The 17,066-nt window shown below is 38.5% G+C and overlaps 1 protein-coding gene across 23 annotated transcripts in view; it reads right to left on the bottom strand.

Moving 5' to 3' along the window:
- Positions 1–17,066, bottom strand: part of JAKMIP2 (janus kinase and microtubule interacting protein 2) — a 177,827-nt gene that overhangs the window by 92,559 nt on the left and 68,202 nt on the right. Inside the window, exon 1 of one of the 23 annotated variants that reach the window (XM_077897772.1) lies at positions 6,501–6,646. The exons of the other annotated variants lie outside the window; for them this stretch is intronic. The gene's annotated coding sequence lies outside the window, so the exon portion shown is untranslated. Of the gene's footprint in view, positions 1–6,500; positions 6,647–17,066 lie in introns of those variants that run through there. 23 annotated transcript variants of the gene reach the window in all.

A 17,066-nucleotide genomic window follows, 5' to 3' on the forward strand; every position in this document is an offset into this window, starting at 1 on the left:
TTTTGTTTTTTTGTTTTTTAAATCAAACCTACTCTTCTCTTTATTCACTGCCTGCCAGGCTCTCCTGTGTATATCTCACAGACTCGAGAGTACAAATCACTTAGGGAAATAAACTATATGACCTAATTTCATAAACCTATGAAATTAACTTTTCTTCCTTCAATATCTCTATCCTCTTTTGTTTCACAGAGGCAGAGATTTTCCTGGGTCTGTTTACCACTTTTAACCTCACTGCTTAGCACAGAACCCAGCAGTATGTACTCAGTTATAAAAATGTTTATTGGATTAAATAAATTAGGCCAAAACAGAATTTTCAATGGCAGGAGTGAAGAACTCCTTCAACCCACAAAATATTAATGCTGTTCTCCCGAATAAGGACGATTATAGAGGGAAGTGTAATTCACGATTGACTTAATCATAGTGTTATTTTATCCCATTAAATTCTGGAGTATAATAATAGTATCTAATTATTCAGAAATTTAAGCAATATACTTTCAAATGTAAGCAACTTACATCTGAGAAACACATTTTCCCCCCCAGTACTTTCCTTGGCTTATTACTTCCTGCATAAAAAGTAGGAATTACAGTTTCTCATTTAAGGTTTGAAACTATTTCTAAAGACAGTCTTATTAGGAAAAGCAGTCTCAAAGGCTCAAAATTTTTCCCCACATGGACCTTTACAGGAAGATTCTGAGAGCCAAATTTCCTCTTTGTACTGTAAGTATTCTTTGATATTTCCAAAACTCTGGGGCCCTGGCCTATGACATTCTAGATCATAATAGCATTTGTATAGACAATTATTAAACTTCATCTGCTTACTCACCTCATACTGTGACAGATGAATGCTACTGCTACTGCTAATCATCATCATCATTATTATTATTGGCTATTTACTAAAGCTGGCCGCTGTGCTAAGCTATTTAAAAGCATTATCTTTTCAGCGCTCTGAGGTGGGTGTTAAAAGTCATCTAGTCCAACCCTGAATGTATGATTTATGAATCCTCTCTACAACTCCCCACTGGGAGACATCCGACACTCAAATAATGAACTGCAGGCCTGAAGATGTGATGAGTGTTGGAACAGAGAAGCAAAGCAGACACTACTAGAGCACAGAGGAGATCCAATTCCCTGGGGAGGACTCAGGCTGCTTCTAACAGAAGGCATGGTTGAGCTGAGTCTTGAAAGATGAGAGAGTACTTGTCATATGGTTGAAGGAATAAGGAAGAATTGAATAAATATAAGATTTGGTAAGAACCACAGATGTACCAAGACTATTGATTAACCAGAGTTGTGAGGATAGGGGAGGTGGAGGAATGTGGAAAAAGCCCATTTTTGCATCTGATACTAAGCTCATCTGAATTCTTAATCTTCAGGTAAAAGTTTCAATTTGAGGTTAAGTGTTCCACATTCTGAACTGGACAGTGAAAAATAGTTTAATAATAACTATTAAAATCTGGCTGTATGTCCAGCACAGTACTTACCATTGCATACATATTATTTCACAAAATCAAATTCATGAGCTAGATATCATTTTCCCATTATACAAGAGAAGAAATGAAAATTTAAGATTTGCCCAAATTACACAGCCCATATGTCTTATGAGCCACTCATTCGTTCAATTGTTCCTTGAGAGCCTCTGATGTGTCTGTCAAAATTTAAAAGTCAGTCAGCCTGATTCAAAAATGCTTGTTTTAACCACTACATACCACCAGTCCCTCATTTAGTATCAGAAAGAGAATCTATATTTTTTTTCTTTTTCACATTATTTTTTAAAAGATTTAAAAAAAATTTATTTGAGAGGGAGAGACAGAGCATGAGCAGGAGGAGGGGCAGAGGGAGAGGGAGAAGCAGGCTCCCCACTGAGCAGGGAGCCAATGTGGGGCTGGATTCCAGGACAGTGAGATCATGACCTGAGCCCAATGCAGACTCTTAACTGGCTAAGCTATCCAGGTCCCCCTCACATTTATTATTATCTTTAAAACTCTCAGATGACTAAAAAGCAAGTCATATTCAATAGAAGTCAAAGTGTGAGGCTACTAAACACATTTCTTGTCCAGAGCATGACACAGAGATTTAACACAAAGTTGTGTACCATTACTTTACCGATGCTCTGAGTGCCGACTAAGTTCATCACTTAGGCTGTTTCACTGATACATCCCATTTTTCAGGGCACTTATAATCTAGCAGTTAACATTTTCCTGCGTGAAACAGGGTAAGACAAGGGAGTACTTTACTCTGGCAAAATAATATACACAAAATAGCTATTAAGTCTTAAATGATCACATGAGAGAAATAATTAGATAAGATGAGATTTGAAGCCTAAGTCTAGGGCTGTGGTGGAAAATCTAGGGCTTCATACAGAGACTGACAAAATACAACCGAAAGTGGTAAATGGGAATCATTAATATTTCCCTTGTATTCACTCAGATGGGGTAACGGAGACTTAGTGAAGACATATGATTGGCTTGCGGCCCAGAGCTGGTAAGCAATGGGGTGAGGTTGTCATCCAAGCTGTTTGACCGGAGAGCCTCTTGTCTTCGCTCTATCACTATAGTACCTCCTTCTTAGGGAGCTGGAGAAAATTACATGGAATAATGCAGGTAAAGGGTTTAGCAGAGTAGGTGTCAAATAAGCACTCTCTTTAACATCAGTTTGACAAATACATGTGAAAACTTAATCGCTGCTAATCACGGTTTCTTGGCCATGAATAAATAAAATAAAATATAGAACATACACTTCTGGCTCATGGAGCTAATATGTTAGATGGGAAAGGCACACAATAAGCATGGCAAATAAATAAGTACTATGCTAGATTATGATAAAGTGCTCTGGGAAAAAAAAATAACAAAGCACAGAAGTGATAGGAAGTGTCCAGATGGGATTGTAATTTTAGATAAGGAAAAGTCTAACCAAATATTTGGATAAAGGCTGGAAGGGAATGAGCCATGCAGATGCCTGGGTGGCGGAGGGTGGGGTGGGGTGGGGTGGGGGTAGTTTTCCAGGTGGAATGCAGGACAAGCACAAGAGCTCCACAGTTGGTACGGACATCCAAGTTCCAGGAACTGCAGGCAGCCAGGGAGGCTGGAGGGAATGAGCAAGCTAGGACAGCAGCCAAGTTGAGGGCACACATTAATGGAAGGGCAGTGTGTGCAGACCATGCTGTGCTTTTTAGGCTAGTTTATATCAGCTTGGGTTTTTACTCGAAGTGATGGCCCACAGGAGGGTCTGACAGGAGGATGCCCTGATGTGACTTAATAGGCTTTAGCATTTCAGTGACTGCCAACATAAGATTAAGAGTAGAAGAATTTGCATGAGAGAGAGTTCTGGAGGCTGTTGCAAAAATCTAGCTTAGAGATGGTGGTGGCTGAGGCAGGGATGGGAGCTATGGAGGCAGTTAAGAAGGATCAGATATAAGCTGCTGTTAATCCTTCTTATATTGTCACCTGGCCAAAATTATGACCAGTCAATTGTTGAGCTGAGATGCAAAGCCACATAGGCCTGACTGAGGTTTTATACAATGTGCTACACTCTTTGTCTCTGACATGTATTAAGCTCCCAGTCTAAGAAAGGCATCATGCCAAGCACTGCAGATGCAAGAGATGAGGGTGACTGTCCCTGCCCCTTTAAAAACTTAACTCTATTAAGAGGACAGTACACCTTAACTATAAGCAGAGCTTTTTTTTTTTTTTAAGCAGAGCATTTTGTGGCCATATGCATTCCTCCAATAGATATATTGGGTGCAGTTTGAGGTGTTGGAGATAGATGGACAGAAGGTCCTTGCTCTCATGGGGTTTATATTCTAGTGGAGTGAGACAAACAAAAATTAGCAAGAAATAGAAATTATATAGCATATTAAAAGGGAGTAATGAGGGACTTCAAAAAGCTCCAACCCATACCTGTGCAACACTCTTAATGCTGAAAAATGATCAACGATGTAATGTCCGTGTAAAAGTAACTGGCTTAATAAGGTGATATGTCCAGTCTACAAATCAGTATGCAGCAGTTTACAAATACGTAAGTAAATCTAATGGATCGATGAGACTCACCTTACTTCCAGACAGACAACAAAAAGCAAGATAACGAGTGAAGGAAAAGGCCTGATGTTATACACACACACCTCTATGTGCACGTATATGTATGGAATGCCACCATATACTCTGGAACGACAGATGACAGGGTGAATTTCATGTAGGGATCAAAAAGGTTTCCTAGATGCTTCACCTCATGAGCTTCCAACCCTATGGAGAACGTAGCTGTAACCCTTCCCTTCTCAGCTGTGGGCCAGTCCACAGGCAATCCTCCACAGCTGTGTGGCTTTGTGGCCCTACACAATACACTGGGTAGTCCTCTGCCCCACCTTGATGACAGCTCTGACAATTAGGTACTTTGGTTTACTCTGAAAAAGCTGAGACCCTTAAAGAGGGCAGAGTTGGTCCCAGGTGAGAACAGGATTTCTTCAGTTTTCCTCCTGTCTCCCAAGGCCTTCTCTGGGACTCGGGAGGTGACAAGAGCCCCTCCTGGCCTCCTTTCTCCTCCTCTGCCATCGTCTCCTTGAGCAGTGCCTCAATTCATCCCAGATCACTCCAACCTGGATCACTAAGTGTGACAAACCACTCCCGCCAATGTGCTAACAGGTAAGGTTTGTGTTCATAAACTCTCCCATCCCCCCATACATGAGTTTTATTTTAAAAAGGGACTTAGGAGGCACAAGCGTTGCATGAGATTGTGTATGAGGAAACTAGCTGTTACCCATAAACCACTGTACTTAAATTGAGTTATTAAAATGATTATTAACTCTCCCACCCTCTCCACGGTACACACATTAAATGTTATGATTATTATTAACCTTCTCACCTCCTCCGCAGTATACACGTTGGGAAATGCTATTGCTAAACCCCCTCCTCCAGCCCTGCTCCTTCTGTCCCTGGGAAAGCATTCACAGAAATTGTGCTAGGTTTAAAGGCCAAGGATTTTAGTCTTCCCTATTCCTAGTGTTGCTTAATAGTCTTTCTCTTTAGAAGCTTACAAGGTATTAGAACATGCTTTATCTCATCCATATTCATAGTGAGACTGAGGCAGACTCTAGCGTTCCCATTTTGTAGATGAGAAAACAGGGTCAGTTAACCTAACTTGCCTTCTTCTAAATGTCAGGTTCACATATCATAACCCAAGCTTTGACCCCAAAGGAAGTTTTGCCACATAGACTTTTTCTCCTATAGCCTTGTCCAAAATAGGGGAGTGTTTCCCCTCTTTCTACTCAAGAACACCTGAGGTTGATTAGGAGGCTACAGAAGAAGGAGCCCTGGATCTAGAGTGAAGACTACATGGTTTGTGACTGTCCACACCTCATGAAAGGATGTCGGGATGGAAGCCCATGGGCTGCACCTGCGGGTGGAGGCTCTTGAAATTCTTGGTTCCTGTGTTTCCCTGCATCGGTATCTGTTTCTTGATCCTCCTTCAAGTCATCAAATAGAACGTTCCTTCACACATTGCATCTCCCTTGCACGGTCCTCTCTTCCTTAAATTCTAATGATTTCAGCTTGAATGTAATTGACTCAAGGAAACTGTTGTAGGTTGAGTCGTGTTCCCTAAAAAATTATGGTCAAGTTCAAAGTCCCAGTACAGTTGAATGTGACCTTATTTGAAAATAGGGTCTTTGAAAATGTCATCAATTAAAAGGAGGTCTTCCTGGATTAGAGTGGGTCTTTTTTTTTTCCAGTTGTCTATATTTCCTTTTTTTATAATAAATTTATTTTTTATTGGTGTTCAATTTGCCAACATACAGAATAACACCCAGTGCTCATCCCGTCAAGTGCCCCCCTCAGTGCCTGTCACCCATTCACCCCCACCCCCCGCCCTCCTCCCCTTCCACCATAGGGTGCGTCTTAATCCAGTGAATACTGTGCTTTTAAGAAAAGGAAAATTTGCACACAAACACACATACAAATACACACAGGGAACAACGCCTGGATGAAGGAGGCAGAGACTGGAGTCACACATCGACAAGTCAAGGAACACCAGGGATGTGTGTTCCTTGCTGTGGCAGCAACCAACAGAAGCTTGGAGAAACGCACACAAGAGATCTCGGAGCTTCCAGAAAGAACCAACTCTGCTGACACCTGGGTTTAGATTTCTGGCCTCCAGAACTGAGAGAGAATACATCTCTGTTGTTTGTGCCACCCACTTTTTGGTAATTTCCCATGGCAGCCCTGGGAAGTCTTCCTGTTTTTCCCAGATCAAGCCAGGTTCTCCTACTGCACATTTTCACAGCATTGGCTATTTTTTCTAAATAGCGTGTGTCACAGCATTGATTTTTTTTTTTATCAATATTTATCGTCCAACTAAAATGGATGCCCTGTGAAAACAGATGATGTCGGGCTTTGTTCTCTATAGTGACTATTATAAAAACAATACAGTATGCAATAAATATTTTTAAATAAAACAAAGAATGAATGAATAATTAGATTGATGCAAATGCAAGAAGAGAGCAGAGCACTTACAATTTTGGCCTGAGAGTGTGGGAAAAGCGTTCACCTGAAAGCAAAACAAAAAAATCTCTCTCTCCATCTCTCTCTGTCTCAGAACTGTCTCTTCTTCTCTCATTCTCTGTCTCTCTTGCTTTTGCCAAGTTAGATTCAGAACATTTGTCTTTTTAAAAATCTGTGGGGAATGATAAGATTGACAAGACAGTTAATAATATCAGGGAAAACTGTCAACTCCAACACTGATGATAAACACTGTAAAACTGTGGAAAATGAAAACAAATGATTTCTTTCTAGAAGTTAGAGAAAGGGGATACTCTATCATTTTTTTGTCTTATTGAACAGCACAAAAGTAATTATCTGTACCATTAATTTTGTATACAATCTAAAACAGCAGACAATTCTTATTTGACAAAAACAGTAAAAATCATACCTATTTTTCTATCTTTAGTTAGCTATTTATAAATATAGTCACATACTCATCTATCTTAAAAATTACAAAGAAATGATGTTGCACAATGGTTAAGGGCAAGAGCTCTGGAGTCAGACCCTAGATGTAAAAACCAGCTTTAACCACCTATAGTAGTTATATTGGACTTGGACACAGTACTTAACTTGTCTTTGCCCACCTTTTAATTTCTGCATTATAGGGTTGTGGTGTGGATGAAATAACCTAATATATGCAAATATATACAAGAGTAATGGTACACAGTAAAACTCAATATATTTTAGCATTATTATTACTATTAGACATCTGACATTTGATGAGACCATGGTGAGTAGTCATTGAGATAATCTCATCCATTTATGTCATAACTATAAATTACAAATCATTTTCTTTTTTCATCTTTCAGAATTAAAAAGTGATGAGTGATGATAAATAGACTGGTGAGTGGTGCGTGGGGTTAGGAATGGCAAAGGGATTTTGCAAACACCTTTCTTTGTAATAAAAAAATGCTGAAAATTAATCTTTCGAGGGGCAACAGGGAGTGGAGGGCATAAGACAACACATCCAAAACATGAAATTATAACACCTTATTTCCATTCCAGTGGAAGAATTAACTTATTTTTATGGTAATTTTTTAAGTTCAAGTTTTTGTCTTTAGTCTCAGTCGTGTCAAGCCACAATTTCAAAGGATTGTTAAAAACTCAGGTTTAATGGCTTAAGTGGGTAAAAGACTCAGAATCCCAATTAATTTTGTGGTTGAAATTCTGATTAGACATTCCACATTTCAGTATAAATTTAAATCTTTTAAGCATATCTATGGTGTTTCTTCCTTCCCAAAGAAATATTTTCTTCTACTAACATTTTCAATTACTTGTTAATGAACTTTATGGACAATTATTTAATATATTTAAACTTAGCTCTTCTCTTGGTGTCAAATAGAGTCACTTTCATTCAATCTGAGGTTTAATGTTGACTGGTTAGCTGGCAGGTGCTACTGCCTACACTGGAAAACTGCTGAGGTTTAAAAAATCCCTTTAAGGTTCTGTTTTAGCTAGAGAAGATAAAGTTCATTTTCCAAGGGGATGCCACCGGCTCATTATCTTTTTGGGTGTTTCCTATCTTGTCTTTGTGGCTAATTTGAGGATCATAATGCTATTACGGGCAGCGAAAATAGAAACAGGACTCCTCAGTGGGCTGTCTACACCACAAGCAGTCATTACCCCAGGCCAGAACTTCCTGACAGAGAGGCCATGCAGGAAAATGAGCTACTCCAACAAGATTCCTACAGGTCCTGTAATTGTCTAGTGAAATTGATAGGCTATGCTTGTCAAAGCTGCTATTTGTCATTCTCCCGGACTCCCTCCGTGTTTGTGGCTGGCAATTTCCATCTGCATCTTTTACAGTCTGGTATATAATTTGGCCTCTTCTGCTTCTCTGAATTTTGCCTGTGTGTTACTTATCCTTTTGAGCCTGTGTATTTTGCAAACTTTCCTTATCTCTTACCACTATTCAGATTCATTCTTTGCTGTTAGAAAAGTTAGAGTTCATCTTTGCAAATAATACAGTAAAGATGTCAAGTGAAGAAAATGAAACACAGAAAACAAAGTTGTTTTTATAGGCACAGAAATCAAATTTTATATCTCTTGTCCTTTTTAAAAAAATTATTTGAGAGAGAGAAAGAGAGAGAGAGAGAGAGTGAGTGGGGGTGTGGGAGGGGCAGATGGAAGAGGAGAGAAAATCTTAAGTAAACTTTGCACTCAGATCCCAACATGGGGCTCGATCCCACAATCTCTGAGATTATGACCTGTGCCAAAACCAGGAGTCAGACGCATCACACAGGTGCCCCTTATGTCTCGTCCTTTTGACCAAAGTAATGAATATATGTGGCTCAAAGCTTATAAAATTGGGACAAATTCTGTGTTTGATGTTTTAAATTGGAAGCTGAATAAACTGAAGGGACAGAATAATAGAAGCACATGCAAGCAAGTCAATTTGTTTTGTTTGTGATCATTTTTGGACATAGGACTAGAAGAACCCCTCATTCTCAAAATCAGATTATAGATGAGTATTCACGATCAAGTTAGAATCAAAACAAATTAAAGATATGATAAGTATTGGGATCCCTGGGTAGCGCAGCAGTTTGGCGCCTGCCTTTGGCCCAGGGCACGATCCTGGAGACCAGGGATTGAATCCCACGTCGGGCTCCCGGTGCATAGAGCCTGCTTCTCCCTCTGCCTGTGTCTCTGCCTCTCTCTCTCTCTCTGTGACTATCATAAATAAATAAAAATTTTAAAAAAGATATGATAAGTATTAACACTCAGGACTCCTATGGAGTGATTTTTATTACAAATCTGGCAGTTAATAGATAGTTACCAATCCAACTGAATTAAGGGCTCTTTAGCACAAGCTTAAACAAAAGCCTATTCATTGGTTGACAGTCAAAGATAAAAATGAAAAGCAAAATGGCACCATTTGCCGGGTTTCTTCCCATATCCACTTTATAAGGTAGAAAACCCTCAAGGATCCAGGCTTTCTTTCCCTAAGACTCAAAATAAGTAAAATTTATGATGGCTTCTCTTAATCTGCAGCTTGGCTAAACCAGTTCCTGTATTTCCTCTCTAAGGAGAGCCAGATGAGTAGGATTCCTTCTTATGGCATTATCTAACAGTGATAGCAGTGCTCCAATTGAAGCAAGCCTAGCTTGTGCCCTTGGCCCAGACATTTTTATTCTTCCTTAGCTTCTAGCCAGCAAAAGAGGCTTCTCTTTTCTTCTCCTATAGTTATGGAAACAAAGGTGTATCTGTGTGTGTGTGTGTGTGTGTGTGTGTGTGACAGAGACAGAGAAACAGAGAAAGTCAGAAAGCTAGCTAGCTCAGAAAATTTTCTCCCTCATTTATACTCATTTATTACATAATGATTTATAGGAGTTGAGAATAAATGTTTGACATATCTTCTTGATATATCATAAGTTAAATAAATCAAAGATAGAAGTTAAATAAATCAAAACATTTTTTTCTGGTAAGGTTATACGGAATAATACATATTTCTATTATACTTTAAAGCCACAACACATCCAGTATCTAAAATCTGAATATAGGGATCCCTGGGTGGCGCAGCGGTTTAGCGCCTGCCTTTGGCCCAGGGCGCAATCCTGGAGACCCGGGATCGAATCCCACATCGGGCTCCTGGTGCATGGAGCCTGCTTCTCCCTCTGCCTGTGTCTCTGCCTCTCTCTCTCTCTTTCTCTCTCTATGACTATCATAAATAAATAAAAAAATTAAAATCTGAATATAATATTAGAATATTGCTTCTGTTTTAAAGGAGAGAAAAAAACCAAAACTATATTCTATGAGATCTTTTCAGTATTACAGAGTGTTACCTGTCTTAACTCTCTCCAATCCAACAAGGTTGGGTAACTACAAAAATAATGTTAAGACATATCCCAGTGGAGGCTGGATGAAATTTTGTAAGCAGATATCAAATGCCAGGCATGCTTAAGATTTTGTTTTATATGGTATGAGGTTTACTGAGACCAATGACTGCACAATTTTGAGTGATGTCATTCATGTATGCTCTCTAGAATTGTGCAAAGTGGTTATACAAAAATAAATACAATATAGTCTTTCATTCGTGCCCTCTGGCCCATAGAATGAAGACAACCTTTCTGGCATTGAAAGCTCTTTACAATCTGGCCCAAATCTCATTTATCACAATATGTAGTCTAACATTTGTCTATAAAGAATCTATTTGCTACCCACCTTTTCCCGTAATTGGTCTATACTCTTCTACCCCTTCTTGCCTTTGCTCATCCTGTGACCCCAATCTAATAAAGAAATAAATATATACAAATATATATATATAAAACATATAATATATGGTAGGAAAACACTAACACACACCAATTATGTGCTGTAAGTAAAGGAAATTGAGAGAAATAGAGCTGGAAAGAAATTTAAGCCAGCTAAAAGCCTTGTTTAGTAGGTCAAATGGATTGCTGATGGTTTGAATAGGTGTGTGACATGAACAAAGTTGTGCATTAGTGAGTCAAAATGGGTTACAGTAAAAAAATTACTGCAATTGTTAAACAAGACAGAATTTGGCTTTAACCTGGTTGGATACAGAGAAGACAGATATAGAAAGATTTCCAGGGTAAGAAAAGGGAACTGACAAACAGATCTGAAAGTTATCTACATTGGTGAGAAAATAATTAAAGGAGTCTTTTTTTATATATATATTTATGTATGTATTTATTTAGTTAATGAGGGGAGGAGCAGAGGGAGAGGGACAATCTTTTTTTTTTTTAATTTTTATTTATTTATGATAGTCTCACAGAGAGAGAGAGAGAGGCAGAGACACAGGCAGAGGGAGAAGCAGGCTCCATGCACCGGGAGCCCGATGTGGGACTCGATCCCGGGTCTCCAGGATCGCGCCCTGGGCCAAAGGCAGGCGCCAAACCGCTGTGCCACCCAGGGATCCCAAAGGAGTCTTTTATAAGAGTAAATAAGAATAAGACTATGAAGAAAGAAGGTAGGAAGACAGAAAAGTGAGGTGGTTAGGCTGAGTGGCTTAGGACATTGAGATTAATTAAAAAGAATTTCTTTTAAAAAAAAAAAGAATTTATTTTCCAGCCATACACTGATCTAGTTTTCTTAAACATTTTGCCCACTTAAACACCTGAGTTTACAGGTTAACAAGAATAGCAACAACCAGTAATAGACCAACAATAGGATTCCAGGAATATAAAAAAAAAAAAAAATCACAGATGATTCGATCCTAGGGGGATCAGCCAAAATGTGATGATTCTTGGACACTAGGGATAGGAAATAAACCCTAGTACCTATCAAGAATATGGCCTTTTATTTTATGAAGGAGCCTGCATATAATTGGGTTTCCAAAGAGAATTAAATATCAGCCAACTCTACCAGAAGAATACCAAGGGAAATTGCCACAAGTCATCCATCTTTTATGTTGGTGTGTGATCTGAAAGTATACTACCTATGTTATTTGAAAACATGTTGGATGAAAAACCAGTGATCTAAGTGAATGGAAGGAAGCAAATTGAAAACCTATTTGGAGAGGCATACTGTCAAAATAGATCTCAAAAAATTCTCCCAGATAAAGTTCCAAGGTAGAAAATTTTACTGGGAGAGAGAAGCAGACAATAAAATCAGACTTACAGAGATTCAAATATTGAAATTATCAGGCACAAAATGTAAGTCATGTATGCTAAAAATATTAAAACATAAAGAGATTTTGAATACAAGCACTAATTATAAAATAGACAATTTTAATAAAAATTATGAAAGTAATCACACAAATAGAATTTCTAAAATAACCAAAATTGAATCTTTATAACAATAACTGAAAGTTTATGAAGGAAAAAAATAATCATAGTTGAAAATTAAATGAATGGTGACTATCAACTTAGATACAAATGAAGAAACACTTAATGAGCTGGAAGACAGAGCTGAAGAAATGAATCAATAGTACAAACAAAATGAGTGAAAAAAAGGCATACGAGGTTGACACAAATGTAAATCAGAGCAAGAAAGTCTAATATATATCTTATGGTATCTCCAGGAGGAGAAAATAGGCAAACTTGGGGAGAAGTAATATTTGACGAGATAATGACAGCTTCAGAGTTTAGCAAGTGTCTTATGAGGGAAATCCAGCTGTATGTTTGAATTTCCTTCATTGTGTCACTACTAAATGTTCTGAATCAGGACCAAGCCTGATTCTCAGCCTGCAGCCAGACCTAAGAATTAGCAAATCACCAAGGAAAAAAAAGCAACTGCAGATCTTCAGATCACTTCCCAAAGTTTCTCTCCTTTCTGAAATTTTAGTCCCTCTGGTCTTCCTTGCTTCCTCAGCTTTCTAAATGCCTTTAAAATACAACGTGTGTAACATATTATGGCTTTTCTAGGTATTTGCAGTGGGAACATGGACCTATCATGAACTGCTTCATTCTAGCAAGAAGAAATTTAAGGATGTTTTGATATTTGAGCATATTCAATTGGTTGGACCATTTGTGAAGAGGGGAAAGTGACAGAGGGAAATAGTGGTAGCTAGGAGTAAGAATATATAGAACCTTGTAGGATATAGTAAGGATTTTGTTTACCCAGACCTGTACCATCAAAATATCATCAGGACCAATGCCATGAATAAAAAAGTCTCTAAGGAGAGACATAAGATATAGAAAAGTAATACAGATTCTGGTTAAAGAGTAGTGAGTATCTTGGGATTACACGAAGGAGGCTTGGATCCAAAGATAATAAGTGAATCATGCTGCCACCAGATACTGGTTTGTAGTTGAGTGGTAGAGGCAGGATATTTTAAAGATGAATGAAGATTCCTTCTCCTTCCCCTCACAATTGGTACAAGTAAGATGATAAGTAGAGAGAGAAGTAGGAACCTTGAGAATCTTGTTGGCAAAAGTTAAGCTTCAATGATACCGAAAATGATTGCCCCCTAATCTTACATTCCCATCATCTCTACATATAGAACCTCCTTCAGGGAACCACCCCTCTTCCATCCTCACTCCATATGATTTCAGTAGAGCCAACTGCTTCTCCCTCTACCTCTCTCCTACTTGCGTGGCAAAAGATTGATAAACGATCCATAGATGGTCCTAGCAGCTCGTTCTAGGATGGATGTGATTTTGTCTGGTGAAACTCAATTCCAGGACTTTTTATGGAACTATTTTGCTCAAGTTGATGGATACATCTGGTAGTGGCTACCTTGCCAACATTAAAGTAGAGCTAATACAGAGGGCAGTAGAACCCAAGACAAAGAAAGACTGAGAGTACATTGATGATCCAAATATGCTTGAGGACAGCTCTATCTCTAGACTTTCCATTTACATGGCGTAAGTTACCCTTCCTGTTTACATCAGTTTGATGTCACTTGTAAAACAACTCCTGACAAATACACTTGAAAAAATTTGAAATGGATGTTATTTGCTTGCAACAGAATGGGAATTTCCTAAGGCATAAAAAAGCCAATCTAGAATTTCAAAGCAGTAAAGAACTTCAGGTAAAGAGTATGTTTTGACTTGTTTCGAGTCTCAGAGCTAGTTAATGGTAGATCTAGTGATAAAATCCAGATCTCTCATACTTTCTTCTGTCAAGAAGAGATGGTTTTGTGCTCTCCCTTTGTCCCCCTGCCTTCCCCCACTGAGGTCTTTGGTACTAACATCAGTACAAAGAGGAAAGCTAACCAGGGCGGGATGATGCACTCTCCTGCAGGGCTAAATTATCTATTAAAGATCATTCAGTTTCTCCATAGAATATCAAATGGATTCTCTTTGATAATCAATCAGCACGACCATTATGGTGAAGTCTGACAGATTTGGATTCTTTAACTTCTTACAGATTTTTGACTGTCAGTAATTTTTTGTAGTTGGTAAGACTGATTATTCTGACTTTGAAGAAAAGATCTGAGGTGGAGTTAGGAAGCTTCTCAGAAGCAGAAGCATTACAGTGTGGCTGTGTGTAAAGACGGTCAGAGGCCCAATGGAGTTGTGTTTGTTCACTTTTCTGATGGATGCAGCATTTACTGGGTAAAGCCGGAGAGAGAAAATAGCACTCACAGCATAGCAGAGTGTGAATAACAAGGTACAAGCAAACATCTGAACACAAATCAGCCGGGATAATTTTATCTCATCATCTGTTATAGCCAGGATGCATGAGCGAAATCACTTTGGAATCTGCTTATTGGTGCTACAAGGGAGAATATTCCTTGCTCTTAAGGATAATTATCCTCTGATTACTTGATTCCTTGGAATGCCTTTTGAATCAGACAAGCCAAGCCCATTGTGAATGTGCAGAAAAACCTGTCTTGCTCAAACTAGATTTGAACCCCAGAATTCTAGTACAATCATTTATCTTTTCTGCATCTTAAGTGGTAGATTATTGGCGTCAGAAGGGAATTGGAAGAGCACTTAATTCAGAGACAGTGAATGGTCACTTGTTAAGTAAAAGATATGTTTGAGGTGCTATGTGACTCTTGGCAAAACTCTCTACACTTTGGGCTTCAGCTTCCAGACCTGCAAAGTGAGAGTTGGGCTAAGTGAAATCTAAGGTCAATTTCAGGGCAGAAATGCTCTGACCATCTATCCTAAGGATAAAGTGTGTGGGTGGGAGGTTGGTCTCTCAGTTTAATACAGCGCAGTGAAAGAGAGTAGTTCAATCTTATGCACAACTAAAGACTTGCAATTTAAAGCTATAATTCTGTTTTTTATGTATCAGGAAAAACATTTTTTAAAGTGCTTTTTTGGCATGGATGTGGGGAAACTTTCCTGTACTGTAGTGGAAAAGTAAAGTTGCACAATCTTCCTGCAGAGGTATGTGGCAACATCTTTGACAATTGAAAATGCACACACCCTTTGACTTAGACATTCTACTTCTAGGAATTTCTACCATAGGTATAGTTGCACATGTGTGAAATAAATGTGTAAGGTTAGTCACTATAGCATTGTTTGTAGTAGCAAGACACTGGAAACAATTTAAATATCACCCTCTACAATGGAATAGCTCTACAGTGGAATATCATGCAGCTGAGACAAAGAGTAGAATGGACAGAAGAGTTTTAAAATGTTGTTAATAAGGAAACACTCTTGAAGAAACGAATCACTTTAGCTACCTGATTAAAGAAAGGCTTAAAAGGGATGCTGGCTGTTTTCATCTTCCCCAAGTCTTGAGTATCAGGAATAGGTTCAAGGTCAGTAAGTGGGTTCTAACAGAGAATTGACCAGAAACCCTTTGCAGTCAGCACTGGTAAGGATAGGGAGGGAGACTCTGGCTGAGGTACTCTATTCATGATCTTTTCCTCTGTCTTGTCCCTCTTCCCAATGACGCCTGTGAATTAATGTCTTCTGTCATAAATATTCAAAATTCTTTTTCTTAACACCTTTAATGGCCACCTAATATAATGGACATCTCTCTAAAAAACTAAAAAAACAAAAAGAACAGTTATAGTACTGAAAACCTACAATGCGCCATGCAGTATGACTAGAAATTGATGAAAATTCTGCCATTTATCCTTAAAGTGACAATCTACCTAAATATTACCTCCATCTATCAGATGGGAAAACAGAGACTCTGAGAAGCTTAATAATCTACTCAGCAAATGACAGTCAGTAAAGGGTTCTTTCTGTTGTCAGAGCATATGTGTTTTTATCTTTGTGTTGTCCTCCAAGGCCTTTTTTGAGGACATGTGAACATTTTTTTTTTATACAGGAAGTTGAACAGTTTAAACAGACATTGTAATTTAATACATAGTAATTAATTCTATGTGTCAGGCATTGTGCAGAGTACCTGGCAAGTGCAGCCAAGCTGTAGAATCCCAGAAAGGACAGAAATGAACATGTGCTCCCAAGGGTGCTGGATGCCCATGATAGATGTACAGCCAATATTGATAAATACACTGCTTCCCAAACGTCAGACATTTTCATACAACCCACACAATTTTCACTCCAGTTACATGTTACCTATAATATTATCTAATTAATTTTCCTTTCATTCAACTCATTTTTTCCTTAAAGTCTATTTTGGCCTTCATCTAAGCAGACATATCTATAAGACCAAAGTTCTGGTATGTAATATTTTTCAATTAAATGCTACAATAAATATATAACTATAGGGGAAAAAATCCATCCTTGTCCCATTTAACATCACACTTTAGGAAATACTGTATTACTACTAAATTGTGGTAGAGTGATAGCGTCCCCTCCCATGACCCATGAGATACTCTTATTCTACTTTTATGATGCTATTGCTCACAGAAATTCAATGTGTAGCCACCAATTTTGCTAGCATTGGTACATCCTCCCTGGTGACATATCCCACTCCAAATTTGACAGATATACATATTTTCCGCCATGCATTCTCCTTCCAAATATTTAAGTAAGACTGTCGATGTGATATGTAACAGCGGGTTTGTGACACCGAATTTGGTGAGTCAATGTCTGCTACATAAATCAGGTCCAAAATAGCAAGTAAAGAGTCTTCCTAGCAAAAAGGAATTGAAATAAGAGGTGGGAAAGGAGCCATGATCTGAATTGATATTTCCACAGGACAGAACTTGTGGCTGTTTTGAAGAAGGCTAAACATTGACCAGTCTGAGAAAGGTCAGGTACG

This window comes from Canis aureus, chromosome 5, assembly GCF_053574225.1.
Source record: "Canis aureus isolate CA01 chromosome 5, VMU_Caureus_v.1.0, whole genome shotgun sequence".
Lineage (NCBI taxonomy): Eukaryota > Metazoa > Chordata > Mammalia > Carnivora > Canidae > Canis > Canis aureus.